General features: G+C 42.7%; 1 protein-coding gene and 1 long non-coding RNA gene across 6 annotated transcripts in view; one reads left to right on the forward strand and one right to left on the reverse strand.

Annotated features, from left to right (window-relative positions):
• Window positions 1-17,863, forward strand: part of LOC142827305 (uncharacterized) — a 60,413-nt gene extending 42,550 nt beyond the window's left edge. The window contains exons 3-4 of the long non-coding RNA XR_012901965.1: window positions 9,584-9,661; window positions 17,727-17,863. This is a non-coding gene — a long non-coding RNA (uncharacterized LOC142827305). The remainder of the gene's footprint in view (window positions 1-9,583; window positions 9,662-17,726) is intronic.
• Window positions 1-23,404, reverse strand: part of PLCL2 (phospholipase C like 2) — a 212,238-nt gene that overhangs the window by 2,704 nt on the left and 186,130 nt on the right. The window lies entirely within an intron of this gene.

Raw genomic sequence — 23,404 nt, forward strand, 5'->3', positions numbered from 1 at the left:
ATACGGCTGTGACTACTCTATCCAGCCCAGGGCTACAAGTGTGAAGCCTGACTTTCTCTGTTAAGTTAGTTAGTTTGGGCTAGGGTAGGATGGACCCTGAAACTAAGAGCAGGGAGATGGTCCTTCCTGTGATATTAATGACTTTGCTTCTGCCCAGGCCACATGATGGAGGAAGCTGTCTGATTCAAATGTAGAGGGAACAAGAGTTAGAGGGGGAAGGAGTGGATTGGTACAAAGTGGCTCGCATGGGAGGAAGAGAATCTGGAACAGGAAGCAGGGACTGGGTATGGTTGGGCAGGGAGACTGGGAGTATTTGAAAGAGGAGACTGGGAAATGAGAAAAATGCAGGAGGGCTGGAATACAGCTGATTTAGGGTTAGAACACTGAAAACAGGCAAGAAGCTGGGGAGTGGACAGACAACCGGAACTGATTGTACAAGAACACTTCCTGGGGGAGCTGAGAAAGAGGAGGAGTGCAGAGAGAGAAGTGGCACTGAGTGGGGAAAAAAGACAGAGGTGGACAGGTGACTGAGATTAGACAACAAGCCTGCAGAGGGAGACTAGGACTGGGAGCCAGTGGGTGGGGTAGGTGAATAAGGACACAAGAATGAGAATCAGGAGTGGCTGGAAAGAAACCTGGGACGAGATGTGGTCATCTAAAGAGAAGAGGAAAGACTGGATCTTGGATAATGAGCCTGGACAAGAAGACCAGCAGTAGGTAGGCAAGATGACTAGGCCTCACTAAGTAAGAAGAACAGTAATTGGGAAGGAACCAGGTGGTAGGGAACGGACAGGACTGGGACTGGTTGAAGGGAATAGTGGTGAATGGATCATGTTGCAGGGGAGAGGGGGAAAAGCCTGTGCCCACTAGAGAATGCTCCCATCCAGATTCTGAAATGGAACCCAGGATTGCTGAGTCTGGCTGTTCCTTTGGTGTCAGCTAAAATCTCTGAAACTCTCTGAGAAAAACAGCACCTCTTAACCCTTTCCCTCCACTTGCATGCTAGGCCACACAGAGAATGACAACCTACTGCTGTTACTTCATTGACTCTAGTGGCAGAGGTTGATGGATCTTAAGATACCAACACCACTGATGAACCTTGTGGATGTCAATATGATTCCATAATATTGAAATTTTCTCCCTAATTGTTTAAAAACCTATGAAATTACATAATATTACACTGAGGTTGCAAAGCTCTTAAATGTTTGGAAATGCCGTCATTAGGATAACTTCTGCAATCTTAATTTTTCCCTGGTGCACAATTATATTGACAGTCTTTAATTACTTGGTCACATTTTCTACAGGACCAATTTTAAAAATTTCATAATTATTTCAAACCAGTTCACCCCAGAGTAATACAAGGCACTGTTTCTTGTCTATAAGGATGATACATTTCCTTTTGTTAAACCCTGCCATTTTGGCTTTGGGAATATTCAAGAAAAGGAAGCAAAACTTTTTTTAAAAATCCATTGATTAACCAAATGCAAGGCCAGAGAAGACCTTTGTGATCATCCAATCCAGTGGACAGCCTGTGGTTCATCAGGGTTCTATGTGAAGCCCACAACACATTTTGTTTGCCAATGCCCATGTGCAGGGTAGCCAGAGTGCCAGGTCTGCATCTTTATAGCTTTTTTCCTACCAGTATTACTAATGTAAAGAAAGTGAACATGAAGTGAAGTGCGTGCAGATAGCTCTCATAGTCAATGTTGTGTGCAATGTGCTCCCTTTGCATCCAACCAAAGCACAGCTACAGATCTGTCAGCACACCCTGCAAAATCTAGATACACAAGGGCAGTTAGCAAAACTACCCTATCCTAGCAGACCATCTTGGTTATGACGATCTTGTGACCTAGTGAGATGAAGATGGGCCACTCATGTGACCCACTCACTAGCCTAGGCTGCCCATCATTGGTCTAATCTGACTTTGTGTATTATATACAGGACTCCACAGAATTTCTCCCATCTACCTAAAACCACTTGATAATTGGAAAATAAGACAAATATTAGGCTTTTCTGACAAATCTAACCTCTCTGACTTCTAATTGTGGAGCTACTGCTTCACCCATAGATGATGACAAAGTGACTGGTCTTAAGGGATCTAATGGAGCAAGGGCTTGTTTCCGCTTGCTATTCCTTATTACTACAAGATTCCTGAGTTGGTGGGAGTTCCGGTGTCACTTGAGTTGCTGAAAAAATAAATGAAGGAACTTCAGGCACGTGTGGTTGGTCTGAATATTCTTGCTCACCTTGAGATGACCAAGATCCTCGAGTACAGGCCTTGAGGTCCTAGTGTGAGGAATCAGGTTCCTCGGAGTGATGAGGGTCCAACTATTGATCCATCAAGTGGCCCTGAAACTTTTTAATAGGCAAAGGGCAGTGGTGATGCTCCCAGGGAGTACATGTGGCTATTCATACTTGTGATCACCCAAGGCACTGAAGATGTTGAGGAGAATGAATACTTTAGATCCTATCAGAGAGACTATGGATCTGGGTGTTGCTGGCAACTGCACTAAGCTACTTGATCAAGTGTCTTGGCACAGTCAGGGTAAGTTAGGTTGAAAGAAGTGAACACTCCAGTTCTTGCAGAATTGGGTGGGCTCAAAAAATCTACTGGTCCTGGAACATGCAGGTCCAATCAGTGCCCCAGTGCAACCCTTGATGATGCCCAGTCTCATGACAATGCTAACTTAGCTTGATATCAGAGAGGTAGCCATGTTAGTCTGAATCTGCAAAAAAGTGATGAGTCCTGTGGCACCTTATAGACAGATTTATTGGAGCATAAGCTTTCGTGGGCAAAGACGAAGTGGGCATCTGATGAAGTGGGTCTTTGCCCACGAAAGCTTATGCTCCAATAAATCTGTCTATAAGGTGCCACAACTTTGCTTGGGTAATGTATATTTTTCTCCACTGACATTTCATTCATATAGGCGAGGAGGTTTTGAACTTTCTTTGTTGGGCCACCCTTTGAAAATATTTGAGACTGTCTGTGACCATCCCCGCACAAAAGTGATAGCAAATTACTGAACATACTCATAGGAGCATACTTGTGGTATTGGCACTCTTCCAAACAACTGCTGGCAGTGGCATCGCCTTTAGACCTGGCTGTCTGGAGAGCAGCAATTGCTTTTCTCCCAGAGTCCCATCTGGAGGACTTCCAACTCCCCCTCATCCCGGCAATATTTTTTGTAGTCTTTCAACCCCACTACAATAGACTTGTGACCTCCTTTTGGGTTGGGAGTCTCAATCTGAGAAATGCTGATATAAGCAGAATTATTCCTAAAACTTTCCAAACATTTTGTATTCAGGCAATGATAAAGCATAAAAAAAATCTCCAAAAAGGAAAGAGTTTCAGAAAATTCTCAGTGACTAAAAATGGAGGGAGTGGTGTGACAGAATGAAAAGAGTCACACAATTTCAGCTGCAGTGCTTACTGAAGTAACAGCAAAATGCAGTAATACAGACCTTAATAAAATTAAACTAAAAAGTGCCTTTGTATAGATTTAAAGATTGGCCTTCTCAATTTAGAATTCAAAAGTTGGCCTAATACAGTAATTTGTCTGTTAATGGTTAAATGTGTCAATGACTAGAAAAAAAATTAATCCTATTAGGCCTATTAATGAGGAACTACTAGGACTTGCAAGATTAATGTCCCCAACTCTTTATAAATTTCTCAAAGCACTATTTGATCCTGATTCACAAAACAAAGTACTATTACATATAATTTATTGTCAACTGGAATATATGTGTGTATTGAAAATGTGTGAATTTTGAATTCACCCTTTTTTATGGTCACACCCTCATGCTCTGAAAATCTATGCTGAAAAACTAAGAGGTATACAAATCTCATATGTTCCAAGTTTAATGCAAACCTAATGGATGACTCAAACAAGAAAGAGATGCACATACTATAATCCAGAATGAATTAAAGGAAAACAACATTCAAAGAAAAAAACCATTAGCTACCCCAACACTAACCTTACCCTTAAAGGCAACTCAATCCTGGAGCTTGAAGTAATTCCAAAAGTAAACCCAGATGCTGTTTGTTGGCTATGTCAGTTCTACCAGCTTTTCACTTCTGAAGAGTTGCCTTCAAATCTGGGTTACGTCAAAAGTGAAATGTCCTTAACCCTCTGAATCTAATCTCCACCGGTAGACTGGAATGGAGTCCACATAACTAAGATTTGCTACCAGTAAATCTGACATGGTTGGGAACTGGTCTGAGGGTGGGAACAGTAAAGGGTTTGCATATCACAATTAGAGCAAATTGCAAGGAAGCTGCTGTCCTGGCCTGTATCCACTGCTAATTAACAAAAGGAATAACAAAATAAAGCACAATATTCTATTTCATGTACAGAATTCATGTTTATCTCAAACCCTGTTATCTGAACTTCCACACTATCTGAGTCCCTTAGCATGAGATAGATGCGACAGCTGCCTCTGTAGTGTATATTTCATGCTGGGGACAAGGAAGGGATTTGGAAACTTGGGTAAAACAGCAACCTCTCTTTCACCTGCCAGGATGGGAGGAAGCCACCCTGATGCTGAATGGCTCCTGTGGCAGTGAAGGGAGCCCTTCACAGGGAACAAGTATATGGGGTTATGACAGTGGAGCAGCAAAGGGTTCCCAGCACTTCTGCAGGGCTGTGTACACTCAGTCCCTGCAGACATAAGCTACAAGGAGGGTTCTAGGCTGGTGGGCTGGCTGGGGCTCTGTGCTCTGCCCTGTCTGGAGCACAGCCTCACCCTCGTACTTTATGCCTGCAGACACTGACTGTCACAGGCTCTGTGGCAGCACATGGAGCCTTTTACAGCTCTGTTGTCACAGGGAAGTGAGAGCATGGCGAAGGACAGCTCCCTAAACACGAGGACAATGATGACCCCCCCCCCCCACACACAGGGCTCCTGCCTTCGTCATAATTCTGAACTCCTGAATATCTGAATAAAATACATGTCCCCCATGCTACTTAAACGGGGAGTATATTGTACAGTAGACATGCATTAGTAGCAACATATTGGTTGCTACAGTTACAGCAATTATGGGGTGTGCTGACAATTCACAGGAAGCAGTGTTCCTGTGGGAAATGTTGCTTATAAGTGGTGGATGGTATCACAAGGTGTTGCTGCAAATGAGCCTCTGGGGTATTAACATTTGTTCATACATCACAAAATGAATTAGTACAGTATTGCTTTCTGGCCCAAAATGAAGTAATTGCTTTAAAGGACATCAAACGTCAACATTGCTATTCATTTATAAACAGTTTTAAAAAAATGGGGACCTTAGTTAATATGCATTGTCAATTAAATTCCCTGAATGAATGTAAATTCTCATTTGCATGTATTCTACCCTAGAAGAGAAACTTAAACAGCATGGAAAAACTCATGCTTAGCGTTGATATTTTCATGTATGAAATGTAATGTGAGCTTTGAATAGAAACTGAAAGGTAATTAAAAAGGAAAGGGGGGTGGGTTTATTATCTCCTCTACATCTGTGAAATGAGATGTTGCCTTTGATACAATGTGACATGCTAACACATAGAATGTGTCAACATTTTTACACTGTTTTTACTCTAGCTCTTGTCCTGAAGCTTGATTTTTGTGTCAGATTCTACAATACCATGTGACTGTCACTACCATTACTGTATATTTTACTTTTAAAATGACTTATTGGCCATAAATTAAAAAGGAAATAGGAATTTAAAAATGTAAGGACAGACACCACAATGTACCTCTGTCTCAGAACAGTACTGAGACATCGGATTGGCTGGCTCAACAGGGGTGCATTGATGCTATCTGTCTAAAGGGCAGCAGTAAGTGAATAACAAAAAAGGTTGGCGATGGCAGCTTGATAAAAGTGCAATTCATCTTGATTTGTGTATGCATGTTGGTTACACTGTGAATCTTTTCTCTAGTGCAGGTATTAGTGCTGCTTCTTGTATTTGGTTATGCAGACGCTTATACTTCGCCTAGCCAATGACAGTACGTTTTAGGCCACTTAGCAGCCATCACCAAATAAACATACTGTCAATTGTGGATTGGGGTGATTGAGGCAGAGGGTGTGAAATTCATGTTGTTGGCCCTCTGAGAGAAAAAGCATCAGACCATCATGAGTAATTCTTGTGCTTAGGACAAGTTGTTGTGTTGTATCTTAAACCATTGCAGTCTTTTAGCCATTTTGAATAAATAAGGAGTTCATACTAAATTGACTGTGTAATTGTCTAAGTATACGTATAAATAGTATATACTTATGCTACCTGTCTTATTGTTTCATTGATAACAAACACTTTGCACTGTATGGCCTCACAGTCATTAAGAGAAATATGTACCTATTGTGCTCAAATTAGAATTCATAACAAGAGAAACACTTTTCACCATGCATACATACTCTGGGATTGTGTGCATGACAAAAAGCCTGCAAGTTTAAACAGTTTGTTAATACCAGTCAAGCTGCTCTTAGTGCAGTTGCTCTTGTCAAGATCTATTGTGGGGGTAGGGGTGGGGGTAGTGTAGGCAAAAAGAAAATCTGAGATACATTTGACAAACAGAATTTCTAAGTTTCTAGATGAAATTGTTCTAAGATTGAGAAAACTATTGCCATTCTGTGACAATAATGGGTTGTAAACCCCAAGTACTGGTGACTGAAACCAGTTTTTATCCTACTTAAACTTTAACTGTAGCTTAACATCAGAAGAACTTTTATGTTTAATATTTAAACAGGATGTTTAATATTTACATTTCACATTTCTTCCAGTCATTACATTTTCATATTTATATCCCTTAAAGGCTGTCTTGGACTTTGACTGGGGACTATTTACAAAGGCATCTGGGACAAGTTTTAAATACATCCAGCCATTTTGTGCCTCAGTAAATGCAAAGAACAGTTGCCAAGGCCATGTGAGAGGTCTGCAGGAACTGAGGGCTGTGGAAGAAATGTTCTTGAGCTGGACAAGAATGAGCCCACTTCTGTCTGTAACTCCTTGGTATACCAAGGATGAATTTGGCCATATAATTACAAATTAGGAAGCCTTGGGAATAGTGATTATAGTACACATCCAGTTTATAAGGTTGACGGCTTCTACGGCAGTTCTTTTAATAGAGAAATTAGCAACTTATCATATTATTTTATAGATTTTTCCACTACAGCAACTGGAGTTCAGTTGCCCCAATTAAAGAAAATCAATATATATAACTTGAGGAAATTCAGCTTACATTTGTTTAGAAATTACATCAGCTGTGCCCTACTCGCCTGACCTTTCTCTATGAAGGAGCTGAGATTGACTCTTAGTTGTCAGCATGCTGATATTTTTGCAGTTTTTCACAGTAACATAACTTCATTATAAGAAGTTATACTTTTTGTTTAAAAGAAGCAAGCTGATTTTGAATAGCCATGGGGACATACAGAGCAAATAAAATCAACCTGTATTGTTTATTTTTCCTTCTTGACATGTAAAAGTAGCCTCAAAGGGAATGAATACTTTGTAGGGGCTGGAGGGACAGTGCACAGCAGTGGCTATTACTCATTTAAAAAGTGCTTTCCTGGAGCAGTGCATAGATGTTCATAATAGGGATGTTAAAATGCGTTTTTAAAAATAAAACTTGTAACTGCTGAAATTTTCACCAGTTACACATTTACATGTGGGGGTGGGGATAGGGAGGCAGCTCTGTGGAAGTTGGTGCACACAGGTTGTGCACTGACTCCCATCTGCCCTGCTGCCTCTAATATAAAGACAGCAGTACTGGGGGTGGGGACCCTTGCGTGTCACCATGAAGGTTAACTGATGATATGTGTATAGTATCACATCCCTACTTCATACCCAACTGCCCATTATGGAACATGGATTCTGCAATTAGTGGGTGTGCTGAAAGGCCCTGCACCCTCTCTAGCCTCTACTGTTCTTATCTGAACCTAAATTTATGATTTAATACTGTGACCATTATACTCAATTCCTTGAACTATATCTTCTTCCTAATATAAAGTCACAATATTCTTTTTCGTGGCCACAGCTTTAGCTGTGCGCTAGAGTCACTATTAAATCTCCATTTAGTGTGAAATCAGAGCTCTTCCCAGAGTGAACTAAAATCATGCTACCTAATGATCCTGCCGTTACAGATGAAAAAAAAAAGTCAAACTTTAGTGGCATTAAATCAGTTCAAATACCTGCCATATAAATACAAAGGGTGCGTCTAGACTGGCAAAATTTTGTGCAAAAGCAAATGCTTTTGCGTAAAAACTTGCCAGCTGTCTACACTGGCCGCTTGAATTTGCAATGTACAAAATCAGTGCTTCTTGCGCAAATACTTTGATGCTCCCGCTCAGGGATAAGCCCTCTTGTGCAAGAATACTTGCGTAAAAGGGACAGTGTAGACAGGCACCTTAATTTTTTGCTCAAGAAAGCCCGATGGCTAAAATGGCCGTCGGAACTTTCTTCCGTAAAAGCGCGTCTATAGTGGGCACGGATGCTTTTGTGCAAAAGCAAATCTTTTCCGCAAAGGCACTTGCCAATCTAGATGCTCTTTTGAGGAAATACTTTTAACGGAAAACCTTTTCTGTTAAAAGTATTTCCGCAAAATCGTGCCAGTCTAGACGTAGCCATGGAGAAATGTCAATCTTTGCTTAAAACAATGATACCTCACAGGAAGATTGTATATGAAAAGCAATAACAGCAAAGAACTTTAACAATCTCTGATTAAAGGTGGTATGTTATTCATTATTATTTTATTATAGGTTTCTGAAGTTGGCAAGATGATTTTTTAATTTTTTTTTTAAAGAATGTCATTAGGATGAATAGTTAGAAAATGCATTTTTAAGTACAGTAGACTTCCGATAATTCGGAACCTTTGGGACCTAGGTGGTGCCAGATTAGCGGATATGCTGGACTATCAGGAGGTACTATAAGATGGTTTATATATATATAAAGTGTTTTTTAACCCTTTTTATTGTACATACTGTATACAGTATACTGTGATTTAGTTTTTTAACCTTTTTTTACCCTTTTTATTGTACATACTGTAATGCATAAATTTAGTCATAGAATGAAAGAATAAATATACAGTACTCACCATTATTGTTGCAAAGCCTTTGAATACAGAAAGCAGAGGATACCATATATAGTAGTGTGCAGCTAATCACTTAAACTATTAATACAGTAACCACTGCTGCCTTGTGACTCGTTTTTTGCCAAAGCTCACTCACTAGGCTCTTGCCATTTTGATGACGGACAAATGGGAGTGCTATACAATTGGATGCCGGACTATTGGAGTTTTACTGTATATGGTAGTGGTGGGAGGGAATGGATTTTGCAATGTTCTTGCAGAATACAAAACAAATATAACTAGAAACCCACCCAGCACTGATGGAGATAGAAACCCATACAACCAGGTTAGAGTGTCCAAAACTAGCTCCAAGTTCCATGGAGGTGGTGATAACCTTCATGGAGGATATAGGTTGGAGAGGCCATTGAGGAACCTGTGTGTGGGTAGGATGTGCAAATACTAAAGAACTATCCACTGAAGTGTGGAATGCACTGATAGCTGCTAGATGTACTTTCAAAGATGCTAGAGCTAACTCTGCTTCTTTTAAATGTAGGATGTTGTCCAAGATGGCATGCAAAGGTGCAGTACGCCTAGCAGTCCACCAAGATAAGAATCTGAGTCACTTTTGAAGGTAAGTAGATCGAGTGGACTGCTTTCTGCTATGCAATGAAACATTTTTCACTTCCTTCAAACATTGGAGTTCACGTTCTTGGAACCAATTATAAGCTAGGCTGTCAACCGTAGCATATGGGGCTGAGGGTGAATTAGCGTCCTGCTGTGCTGGGTTAGGAGATCGGGATACTGGGAAGGTGATTGAGGAAACATCCGATAAAGGTAAGGAAACCACATTTACCATGCCCAGAATGAGGCTATGAGAATCACTGTTGTGCCGTCTCTGTTGATCTTCTTGAGAACCCTGGGGATGAGTGGTGGAGGAGAAAGGCGTCCCCTAGAGATCCTTGAACTATGCCAGCTCTGGAACAGTATTTGCTGGCATTTCATATTCTTCATAGAATCATAGGACTGGAAGGGACCTCGAGAGGTCATCGAGTCCAGCCCCCCGCCCTCAAGGCAGGACCAAGCTCCGTCTACACCATCCCTGACAGATGTCTATCCAACCTGTTCTTAAATATCTCCAGAGAGGGAGATTCCACCACCTCCCTTGGCAATTTATTCCAATATTTGACCACCCTGACAGTTAGGAATTTTTTCCTAATGTCCAATCTAAACCTCCCCTGCTGCACTTTAAGCCCATTACTCCTTGTCCTGTCCTCAGAAACCAAGAGGAACAAATTTTCTCCTTCCTCCTTGTGACACCCTTTTAGATATTTGAAAACCGCTATCATGTCCCCCCTTAATCTTCTTTTTTCCAAACTAAACAAGCCCAGTTCATGAAGCCTGGCTTCATAGGTCATGTTCTCTAAACCTTTAATCATTCTTGTCGCTCTTCTCTGCACCTTTTCCAATTTCTCCACATCTTTCTTGAAATGTGGCGCCCAGAACTGGACACAGCACTCCAGCTGAGGCCTAACTAGTGCAGAGTAGAGCGGCAGAATGACTTCACGAGTTTTGCTTACAACACACCTGTTGATACAACCTAGAATCATATTTGCTTTTTTTGCAACAGCATCACACTGTTGACTCATATTCAACTTGTGGTCCACTATGACCCCTAGATCCCTTTCCGCCATGCTCCTTCCTAGACAGTCGCTTCCCATCTTGTATGTATGGAACTGATTGTTCCTTCCTAAGTGGAGCACTTTGCATTTCTCTTTATTAAACCTCATCCTGTTTACCTCTGACCATTTCTCTAACTTGCTAAGGTCATTTTGAATTATGTCCCTATCCTCCAAAGAAGTTGCAACCCCACCCAGTTTGGTATCATCTGCAAACTTAATAAGCATACTCTCTATCCCAATATCTACATCATTGATGAAGATATTGAACAGTACGGGTCCCAAAACAGACCCTTGAGGAACTCCACATGTTATCCCTTTCCAGCAGGATTTAGAACCGTTAACAACTCTCTGACTATGGTTATCCAGCCAATTATGCATCCACCTTATCGTGGCCCTATCTAAGTTATATTTGCCTAGTTTATCAATAAGAATATCATGCGAGACCGTATCAAATGCCTTACTAAAGTCTAGGTATATGACATCCACCGCTTCTCCCTTATCCACAAGGCTCGTTATCCTATCAAAGAAAGCTATCAGATTAGTTTGGCATGACTTGTTCTTCACAAACCCATGCTGGCTATTCCCTATCACTTTATTACCTTCCAAGTGTTTGTATATGATTTCCTTAATTACCTGCTCCATTATCTTCCCTGGGACAGACGTTAAACTGACCGGTCTGTAGTTTCCTGGGTTGTTCTTATTCCCCTTTTTATAGATGGGCACAATATTTGCCCTTTTCCAGTCTTCTGGAATCTCCCCTGTCTGCCATGATTTTTCAAAGATCATAGCTAAAGGCTCAGATACCTCCTCTATCAGCTTCTTGAGTATCCTGGGATGCATTTCATCAGGACCTGGTGACTTGCTGACATCTAACTTTCCTAAGTGATTTTTAACTTGTTCTTTGTGTATCCTATCTTCTAAACTTACCCTCTCTCTGCTTGTATTCACTACGTTAGGCACACCTCCAGACTTCTCGGTGAAGACCGAAACAAAGAAGTCATTGAGCATCTCCACCATTTCCAAGTTCCCTGTTACTGCTTCTCCCTCCTCACTAAGCAATGGGCCTACCCTGTCCTTGGTCTTCCTCTTCCTTTTAATGTATTTATAAAAGGTCTTCTTGTTTCCCTTTATGCCTGTAGCTAGTTTGATCTCATTTTGTGCCTTTACCTTTCTAATCTTGCCCCTGCATTCCCGTGTTGCTTGCCTATATTCATCCTTTGTTAGTTGTCCTAGTTTGCATTTTTTATATGACTCCTTTTTTATTTTGAGATCATGCAAGATCTCCTTGTTAAGCCAAGCTGGTCTTTTGCCATATTTTCTATCTTTCCTACACAGCGGAATTGTTTGCTTTTGGGCCCTTAACAACTCTCCTCAGTTGTTTTTCCCTTCAGTCTTGCTTCCCATGGGACCTTACCTTACCTCTTGTATGAGGCAGAAAGGTCAATGTGTGAATGATCCCAGCGACCGAAAATTGGTTGGAGTTCCCATTGGTGTTCTGGTGAAAAATGTCTGCTGAGCGAGTCTGCTAACATGTTGTTGACTCTTGGTAAGTAGGAAGCCGTTAAGGTAACCGCATTTTGGATGCTCCAGTTCCACAGTCGAATCACCTTGGCACATACAGAGTGAGAACGGGCGCCCCCTTGATGATTTAACTAATACATTGTGGAGATGTTGTCGGTAAGTATCCTTACTACAGTTCCTTGGGTATGCGTCAGGAAATGTATGCATGCATTTGCGACTGCCCAGAGTTCCAATAAGTTAATGTGCAAAGTAGATTCCTTGGTCGTCCATAGACCTTGAATGGATATGTCTCCCATATGAGCTCCCCATCCCATGAGGGAGGCATCGGAAGTAATCTGTGTGGTAGGTTGGTCTCAATGGAATGGGACGCCTGCCAATAAATTGCTTGATTCGGTCCACCACTTCAAAGAAGTTATGACATCGGCAGGTAGGGACACTTGTCTGTGTATGTCCTGCTTTATCTGAGACTAAACGGGGGCAAGTCAAAGTTGAAGACAGCAAAAGTGGAGCCTCGCATGAGCAACATCTACATTGTAGCCGCCATATGCCCCATGAGCTGAAGACAGGTAAGCACTGAAACTCTGGGGTCGTTTGTGATGGTAAAGACAATGTCTTGGATTGCTCAAAATCGTTGCAATGCCCTCGCTGTGGTTGAATTTAGATGGGCTCCAATGAACTCTAAAGCTATGACTACATTGCACTTTCTTGTGCAAGAACATTCATCGCCGTGCCTCATTTGCATACTGAATGAGCTGCCATTTTTGTACAAGGGGCTTTTGCACAAAGAGTAGTAGTCTACACTGCTCCTTCATGCAGAAAAACCCCCTCTTGCACAAAAGCCGTTCTGCTTGATAATAAGCGGCAGAACGGCTCTTGCGCAAGAGGGGGTTTTTGCACAAGATGGAGCAGCGTACACTGCTCCTTCCTGCACAAAAGCCCTTTGTGTAAAAATGGCGGCTTGTCAAGTATGCAAATCAGGCACGGCGATATGCATCACTGTATCTCATTTGCATATGTTATTGCACAAGAAAGTGCAATGTAGACGTAGCCTAAGTTTTTTGTAGGCAGAAGCATTGCCTTCTGTTCATTGAGAATGAGGCCTAAGAAATCAAACATGCGTCTGGTTATGGATATCATGTATAGAGTGTCTGTCTCTGATGGCCCTTTTATTAGACAATTGTCTAAATAGGGAAAAATCATAACTCGATGAAGTAGGTATGCCGCTACGACAGCGAGTATCTTGGAAAACACTCTGGGCGCTGATGACAGGCTGGAGGGCAGGACACAGTACTGATAGTGATCCGATCCAACCACTAAATGTAGGAACCGTCTGTGTGCCGGAAGTACAATAATATGAAAGTAGGCATCTTGCAGGTCGTGGGCCATGAACTAGTCCCTTTGTTCCAATGCTTGCAAACTAAATGGAAGGATAAACAAAAATAAATCTGAGACTAGGGTTTTTGATTTCAAAAGGGCTAATTTTGATAAACTAAGGAAATTAGTTAGGGAAGTGGATTGGACTAAAGAATTTGGGGATCTAAAAGTGGAGGAGACCTGGGATTATTTTAAGTTAAAGTTGCAGAAGCTATCAGAAGCCTGTATCCCAAGAAAGAGGAAAAAGTGTATCGGTAAGTGTTTTAGACCAAGTTGGATGAGCAAGCATCTCAGGGAGGTGATTAAGAAAAACAGAAAGCATATAAGGAGTGGAAGATGGGAGGGATCAGCAAAGAAAGCTACCTTATAGAGGTTTGAGCATGTAGAGACAAAGTGAGAAAGGCTAAAAGTCATGTAGAGTTGGACCTTGCAAAGGGAATTAAAACCAATAGTAAAAGGTTTTATAGCCATATAAATAGGAAGAAAACAAAAAAAGAGGAAGTGGGACCGCTAATCACTGAGGATGGAGTGGAGGTTAAGGATAATCTAGGCATGGCCCAATATCTAAACAAATACTTTGCTTCAGTCTTTAATGAGGCTAATGAAGAGCTTAGGGATAATGGCAACATAACAAATGGGAATAAGGATATGGAGGTAGCTATTACCAAATCCGAGATAGAAGCCAAACTCGAACATCTTAATGGGAGTAAATCGGGGGGCCCAGATAATCTTCATCCAAGAATAGTAAAGGAACTGGCACGTGAAATTGCAAGTCCATTAGCAATTTTTTAATGAATCTCTAAACTCAGGGGTTGTACCTTTTGACTGGAGAATTGCCAATATAGTTCCTATTTTTAAGAAAGGGAAAAAAAGTGACCCAGGTAACTACAGGCCTGTTAGTTTGACATCTATAGTATGCAAGGTCTTGGAAAAAATTTTGAAGGAGAAAGTAGTTAGGGACATTGAGGTTAATGGCAATTGGGCAAATTAAAACATGGTTTTACAAAAGGTAGATCGTGCCAAACCAACCTGATCTCCTTTGAGAAAGTAACAGATTTTTTAGATAAAGGAAATGTAGTGGATCTAATCTACCTCAATTTCAGTAAGGCATTTGATACAATACCACATGGAGAATTACTGGTTAAATTAGAAAAGATGGGGATCAATATGAAAATTGAGAGGTGGATAAGGAACTGGTTAAAGGGGAGACTACAGCGAGTCATGGTGAAAGGTGAACTGTCAGGCTGGAGAGAGGTTACTAGCGGAGTTTCTCAGGGATTAGTTCTGGGACCATTATTATTTAATCTTTTTATTACTGATCTCAGCACTAAAAGTGGGAGTGTGCTAATAAAGTTTGCGGATAACACAAAGTTGGGAGGTATTGCCAATTCAGGAAAAGATCAGGATATCATACAGGAAGATCTGGATGATCTTGTAAATTGGAATAAGAGTAATAGGATGAAATTTAATAGTGAGAAGTGTAAGGTTATGCATTTAGGGATTAATAACAAGAATTTTAGTTATAAGCTGGGGACACATCAGTTGGAAGTAACGGAAGAGGAGAAGGACCTCGGAGTCCTGGTTGATCACAGGATGACTATGAGCTGCCATTGTGACATGGCTGTGAAAAAGGCTAATACAGTCTCGGGATGCATTAGGCGAGGTATTTCCAGTAGGGATAAGGAGGTGTTAGTGCCGTTATACAAGGCATTGGTGAGACCTCATTTGGAATACTGTGGGCAGTTCTGGTCTCCCATGTTTAAGAAGGATGAATTCAAACTGGAACAGGTACAAAGAAGGGCCACTAGGATGATCTGAGGAATGGAAAACCTGTCTTATGAAAGGAGACTCAAGGAACTTGGCTTGTTTACCTTAACCAAAAGAAGGCTGAGGGGAGGTATGATTGCTTTCTTTAAATATATTAGAGGGATAAATACCAGGGAGGGAGAGGAATTATTTAAGCTCAATACCAATGTGGACACAAGAACAAATGGATATAAGATGGCTATTAGAAAGTTTAGACTCAAAATTAGGCAAAGGTTTCTAACCATCAGAAGAGTGAAGTTCTGGAACAGCATTCCAAGGGAAGTAGTGGGGGCAAAAGACCTGTCTGGCTTCAAGATAAAGCTAGATAGGTTTATGAAGGGGATGGTTTGATGAGGTAACATGATGTTGGCAATTAATTGACCTTTCACTATCAGTGGTAAATAGGCCAATGGTGGGAAGATAGGAGTTGCTATAGAGAACTTTTTTCTGGGTGTCTGGTTGGTGAGTCTTAGCCATATTTGAGGTCAGGAAGGAATTTTCCTCCAGGGTAGATTGGCAGAGACCCTGGAGGTTTTTCGCTTTCCTCTGTAGCATGGGGCACGGGTCACTTGTGGGAGGATTCTCTGCATCTTGGAGTCTTTGAACCATTGTTTCAAGGACTTCAATATCTGAGATATAGGTGAGAGGATTATTCTAGCAGTGGGTGGGTGAGATTCTGTGGCCTGCATTGTGCAGGGGGTCAGACTAGATGATCATAATGGTCCCTTCTGACCTTAAAGTCTATGGATCTATAATAACCTCATCTATAGGGATGGCTATTTTTGCGTGCTAACAGTGCTGAAGATATTTAAGAAGTCAATGTTGCTTCTCTTGGACCTCAGTGAGCTGTATTTTTTGGCTGGTGGCCACTCTCTTAAAAAGCTCTTGGAATTGTTTGAGGTCATCCGGTGGTGATCGGTCCCTGGGCATAACTGCCTCATCAGGGGATGAGGAGAAATAATCTGTTGGAGAGAGGTTTGGCTGTTGTTCCTCCACTTCAGAAATCTGCCTTCCTCAGGCTCTGAAAGCTGGTGTACTGATAAGGGTATCGAAGAGGACGTTATAGGTTTCAGACTGTGCGGTGGAGGAGAGGGTGATTATCCTCGTGTGGGCAGGTGTTCCTGGCAGCAGGATGTACCCCTGCCTTGAATGGTAATATCATGGTGACCAATGAGAGGCATGTTCGTAGGGGTGTAGGTGGCTATGGTGTCAGTATTCCCATCTGTTGGGAGAGTGGTATTGTGGTGAACCGACACTCAACCTGCGTTCAAGATGATAAGTAGGAAGAGAAAGAGATGGAGAATTGAGTGATCTAAAAGAACCCCTCGAAGATGGGGTAGGTATATCTCTGATATGGTTCTGGTGAACAAAGTAAAGGTGACAGTGATGGAGCAGGTTGAAAAAGTAAGTGGTTCCGGACTCGGATCCTTTTCTCAGTGCCGGGTACCACCAGTTTCTTCTAGTGCCAAATGTTCCAAATCATATCTCACTGTCAGTGCTGAATGTGTCGGTGTCGGTGCCGGTGTCTGCACCGCACGCTGTCTGTAGTACATGGGTCAGTGCTGACGTCTGCACCGGATTGGTCCAGTGCCTACTGGGTTACCATGCGCGCCTCTCGTGGTACCAAGGTTGGTGGTGCTGATCATCTTGTCAGTTCTGTAGTTACCGGTGCTGCAGATCTTGTGTGCCAAGTTTTCAGATCTGAGGCTGTTTTAAACCGCGGCTTCATAGCACCAAATATTCCCGGCTTCTCCCTAGTACTTATTCTGTTTGTGAAGGCCAATGGTAAAGACCGTGCTGGTGAAGCCCTTTTATGAGAGTGAGCAGCTGTAGGAGAAGCTCTCCATTTTTCTTTGCTCGACAACTCTGAATCTGAGGGCTGCCGGGCTTTATCAAACAAAAACATCCTGAGACTCATTTCTCTATCGCGCTGCATTCGCACTGTAAGTTTTGCACAACTTATATGCACTTTCGAGGCACATGAATTTCACCCAGATATTTAATACTGTCTGAGTGACCGTTGGAAGCTGGCATAGGCTCTCGGAGCGTGATGCACTTTTTAAACACGGGCAAACCCAGCATGGTTAAGGAGTCAGTCACCACTGTGTTGATAACGGATAACCAGACTCTAGCTTACTTTTCTTTTGATTTTTGTAGTACCATTACTGTTATTTCTTCTCTCTCTTTTTTTTAAGAACGATTAATACAGAATTTTTTTTAACGAAATAACTAGAACTATACTATGACTAACAATGAAAATCTGACTGAACTATGTAAAGAAAAGGTAATGTAAAATGAAATTTCTTCTTTGACTAGAGTCGTTGAGGAGAGAGGTCTTTCTCCATCTGTAACCTGGGGCAGCCAAGAAGGAACTGGTGGGAGCCAGACCGTGCAAGAGCTCAAAAGACGCGTGCCACACATGCTCGGTCCGGCTGACATCTGCTCATGAAAACTCTGATCTGTGGTGCTGGGGCGACCTGACACCTACTGTGGAGTTCCTAAAGTGACACTACTCAAAGAAGAACAAAAGATTTAAAATTAAGTATGTAGTCAGTGCCTATCTTAAAAGTATCTTTATCTCCTAGTGCCCTGAACAAAGTAGCTGGACTTTAAAAATTATTTGCAGGTCACTTTTAAGAAAGGAGACTTGTCTTTTCATTTACAGGCAGTCCCCGGGTTACGTACAAGATAGGGACTGTAGGTTTGTTCTTAAGTTGAATCTGTATGTAAGTCAGAACTGGCGTCCAGATTCAGCCGCTGCTGAAACTGACCGCCAGTTCTGACTTACATACAGATTCAACTTAAGAACCCCAAGCGTCCCCAAGTCAGCTGCTGCTGAAACTGATCAGCAGCTGACTTGGGGACGCCTGGGGCAGAACATCTGGGGTGCTGCTGGGTTGCTCCAGTAGCGCCCCTCCGGCTACTGGACCAACGCAGCAGCACCCCAGCTGCTCTGCCCTAGGCGTCCTGATTCAGCCACTGCTGAAACTGACCAGCAGCGGCTGAATCAGGACCTGGGGCAGAGCAGCTGGGGTGCTGCCGGGTTGGTCCAGTAGTGCCCAGAGCGGCGCTGCAGGACCAATCGGCAGCGCCCCAGCTGCTCTGCCCCAGGGTCCAAAACAAAAGCCTGGTCTGCTGGGGGGGGGGGGGGCACACTAGCTGCGCCCCCCCCCCCCAGCAGACCAGGGACACGGGGAGCAGAGCCGCAGCGGCAGCGGGGTTCCCGCGCCTCTGAGGCTTTGCCAGAGCACCCCGCTGCCGCCAGAGCAAAGCCTCAGAGGCGCGGGAACCCGCCGCTGCTGCGGCTTCAGTCCCGGTGCCTGTGGTCTGCTGGGGACCGTCCCCAGCAGACCACAGGCACCGGGACTGAAGCCGCAGCAGCGGCGGTTCCCCGCGCTTCTGAGGCTTTGCTCTGGTGGCAGCGGGGTGCTCTAGAAAAGCCTCAGAAGCGCGGGAACCCCCCGGTGCCCCTGGTCTGCTGGAGACGGTCTCCAGCAGACCTGGGGCACCGGAGCAGCTTACGAACGGGGCTCTCTCGCCCCGGAGCTCGCAGATAGCAATCCGCCACCTTGACCTCCGGGGCGAGAAAGCCCCGTTCGTAAGTGCGGATCCGACATAAGTCGGATCCGTGTAAGTTGGGGACTGCCTGTACTATTATATAAAAGTCAAGGACATGCATAGCACATCTTGCAGCACCTTCTGCGTCAGTGAGCAGACTGGCTCTTCACCTTTAATGATGTACCCACATGCATTATTTTAAAATTATTTTGAGGGGCCAAAATATTGTACCCTTCACAACACACACTTGTTATGCTCATATAACATAAAAATAGACTGACATTTTTATCTGATATGTCTACAGAATTAGAAAATAAAATGCTGGTATCAGAAAAGAGAAGGCTGACACAAGTAGAGAGTGAATGCACTCAGAAGTTTCAAATTTCTAACTTATTTTGTTTTAATTTAAACTCCAAAATAAGGATGTGAAAGGTTAACCTGTTAACCAGCTAACTAGTAAGCATTACTCTAAACAGGTAATACTTACCAGTTCTGGTTAACCACAGGGGCTGGAGCAGCTGGGGGCCGACCGCAGGCAGGGGCTGCTCCAGCTGGCCGAAGCAATCCATGGCACGCCCAGTCCCCTGCTGCAGGTTACATGCTGGCTCCCCAGGGGTGGGGCCAGCAGCCACTGCTGGCACCACTTCCAGGGAGCTGGCTGTAGAGCCCACAGGGATGCCACCTCCCTTGAAGAGCCCACGGGGGATTTGGCTCCCCAAGAGTGGGGCTGGCAGCTCTTGCCAGCCCAGCTCCTAGGGAGGAGGCTTCTCTGTGGCAGCCTCCTCCCCGGGAGTTGAGCTGGCAGGAGCGGGCGGGCCCGCTCCTGGAGAGGCTTGACTGCAGGCCTCTGTAGTAAAAAGCTTATTTAAGCTTTATATTGCAGAGCCTGCAACGTGTGTAACCACGTAACTGCTGAGATTTTCAGAGGTTATCTGTTTATCAGACTTTTTAGTTTCCTACTCCAAAGCTTTGAAAATAATAAAAAGTATATACAGGAAGCCCTCGCCATTTTTGTGGGATACTCTCTTCATAACACCACGAATGGTGAATTCTGCAAATACTGTAGTCAGGCGATGTTCCCAACACAAAGCAACCAAATTTTCCATATAAAATGATACAGGGAGGCAATAGATTTACTATATTTACTCAAAATATACAATACATACATTAAATATCTAAAATTTCCCGGGATAGCATCATTGCAGTTCCAATTTCCCTTTTAAATTTCAGGATCCGTTATTAGAGCGCACTGAAAAAAATGTCATCATGGCTGCATCACGTGCTTAGGTTGGTATGCTGCAGCACACTGTGAATATGCAAAACTGCAGATAGTGAAACTGAATGGTGAGGGCTTCCTGTAACCACATTTCACAAGATTACCCGTACCTAGAGATTTAGAATTCTAATTATTTCACTGTTCTTCAATTATATCCCCAGCAGCTTTGCTCTCACCACAAAACTGTAACTCATGGATCAATTTTACACTGGCATGAATAATCCCTATATTTCTCAGTACTTCAGATTTATTCTGCACAAAAAAAGGGCAGTGTTCTTGTAAAAGTTTGAATTTTTCAAGGAAATGCATGCATATAAATCCAAATCCTGTATCTGATGGGGGACACAAGAGATTAAATGCTATCCCTAAGTAAGTCGATGGAAACTCTACCATTGACTTTAATTTGTTCAGAATTATACCCAGTAGATTTAATGCAAAGGAAACTGTCTGGTTTCAATCCCTGTGTGAAGTTGAGAGGAATCAACCAGTGGAATCTTGGAAAAACAACTGCCAGGCTGTTTGTCTCTGCAAGTTCTATGTCTCAGCGCCACATCTTTTTCAGGAAGAACAAAAACATTTTATATGGCCTTCGTTAAACACTTTATATATGGTCTGTGTTCAGCTATTCAAAATTTGACATATGCTGACCAAATCCTAGCTGTAAATGGACCTAATAACCTAGGTCTAATTTTTCAGAAGTGTCTAGACTAGTAGTCACCGACCAGTGGATTGGGAATCTGCTGGTAGATCTTGGAGCCTCTGACAGGTGATCCTGACTGGTTTGCCCAAGAGGCTATCAAGGGCTGGCACTTCAGCTGCCCCTCTCCCCACCGCTGCTCATTTTCTGCCCTTTGCTTTGGAGCTCCCCCTCCTCCTGGGAGCCTCCTGCTGTCTGTGCAGGGCAGGGAAGGGAGAGGAGGGGTGCTGATGTCAAGGTGCCTCCTCCCACTGTCTATCCTTTCTTCACAGACCAGAGAGGAGGCACAACAGGACTTGGGATGGAGTTTGCTGGTTGCTGTAGGGAGTGGGCCAGGGCCAGGGCAGGAATGAGCCTGTCTTAACTCCAACTGCTCCACCACCCAGGAGCCACCATCAGTGCCCAGCTGGAGCCAAACTTTTACCCCAGCCATGAACCCCCACCCGTACTTCAAGTCTGAGCCCCGAGCACCCCTCATCCAAACACTGTCCCAGAGTGTGCACCTAGAACCCCCCTCCCCTACATCACAACTGCCTGCCCAGACTCAGCTCAGAGCCCCTCTCGCACTCTGGAGCCCTTAATCCAAGACCAGAGCCTGCCCCTCAACCCCAGCCTGATAAAAGTGAGGGAGGATGGGCAAGAGAGGAAGGTAGGGCCTTGGAGAAGGGGCAGGAAGAAGACAGGGAAAGGGCATTGCACCTAAATTTAAAAAATGATCTCCTGCTCTAAAAGGTTGGAGACCCCAGTCTAGAAATTCTGGAGGTTCATTTTGAAAGAATTTGAATTTAACTATGTTATGAACACCTCACCTCCGAAACTTAAGGTGTTTCAACCTTCGCACCCAAAAATGTCTTTTTGGTGTCTTGGCCCTGTGTCATACCATTTTCAGGTGTACCACTTGAATCTCAAATAACCCCCAACACCTGGAATAACTGTTGTTTTTATTGCTATTAGCTTAGAGATCCTTCAAAGAGGCAGGTGAAAAGGACTAATCTAGGTATGAAAAACTCCGAGGTCATTATATTAGCCTGTTCCTAAATGTATGAAGTATTTAAATTTGAAAAATCCTAGAACCTTCTTACTAAAATGAAAGCACTACAAACAGTGGTATTTAGCCACAAGTTGGCCATGTCTGGGCCCCCAGCATATTGAACCCTGTTTATATGTATCTTTTTATTCTTGTATTTTTCTATTTTGATATTTCCCTTCTGATTATACTATAATATTTAATGATGTGCTGGACTCCTTTGCTGTAAGGTAAAATATTTTCATGTATTTCTGTAACCAATTGATTTTTTTCTGTGATTTAAGAGCTGTTTTTCCTTTTTTGGTTTTTGTTCTCTTCACTGTAGAATCATCCTATTTATGTGTAGAGACACCAAAGGCCCTTTTGAGTAAGGTATCTCCACAGTGAGGGACAATATCTTGGCTTTATAGGACAATTAAATCAATAGCATATTAATATATTTTCTATCTCTAACTCCTAGGGAACTGATAGTACTTGATATTGTTTGAAAAGTTGTGTTAACTTAAAACTGAGAGGTAATTTGGAGCACTACTATAAATACAGACCATAATTCAAGATAATACGTAAGCTTTCTTATATTCATATGGATTGGATTTAACATGTACCTTTATTTCTTTTTTCCCTGAATAAAAATGTGCTGCTGAATAGTCGAAAATGCTTCTTACTCTGTTCTGAATATTTTAGCCTGTGTGCTCTCATCTAATTCTCTGTTTAGATAACAACCACCTGGACTGAAATGGTCTCATTAAGACATTATGTAATTCAGTCAATAATCCTGTTGATCATAGTTTTTCCAAGCCATAAAAAATTGGCTTTAATTTTTTAAGCCTCTCTCTTTGAGCCCTCTCAAATAGCATAGCACTTTATCAATGTCAGTACCACATTTAGGGGCATCAGATTTTTTTTTACATCTCACTCAGAAGTATCTGAGATTAATTCAGTGCTATGACCAAGACCTGGATTACCAGAGTTCAAGATGAGAGAGGCCTGTCTTTCATTTTCCCCATCTGCAAAAAGAGGATAATGATAATTAAAGGGCTGCTGTGACTGAAGATATAAAACATTATTAAAAAGTGCTTTACAAATATTAAACAATGTGGCATAGTTCCATCATAAGTTGCCACAATCAGAGTCAAGATATTTACTGAATGGCTCATTGTTTTGTTCAGATGTAGCATTTTCTACAGGAAAAGTCATACTCTTCAGAAGGGAGTTCAGTGAGGAAGGAAACAAAGCAAGATTAAGATTAATGAGCTTTGTTTAGTTCTCTCCTCAGAAGAAAGAGCCTGCCATCTCCCAACCTTGTTGGTCCCAAGGGCATGGCATATGGAGGGGTGTGAGGTTTTCAGTACCATAAGTGATCAGGTCTACCACGCTGCTCCTCTGGCCCCCCGAATTCTAGAATCATGGCTCTTTCAAGCATTGGGATGCCATTG

The sequence above is a fragment of the Pelodiscus sinensis genome, chromosome 2 (assembly GCF_049634645.1).
Source record: "Pelodiscus sinensis isolate JC-2024 chromosome 2, ASM4963464v1, whole genome shotgun sequence".
Taxonomy (NCBI): Eukaryota; Metazoa; Chordata; order Testudines; family Trionychidae; genus Pelodiscus; species Pelodiscus sinensis.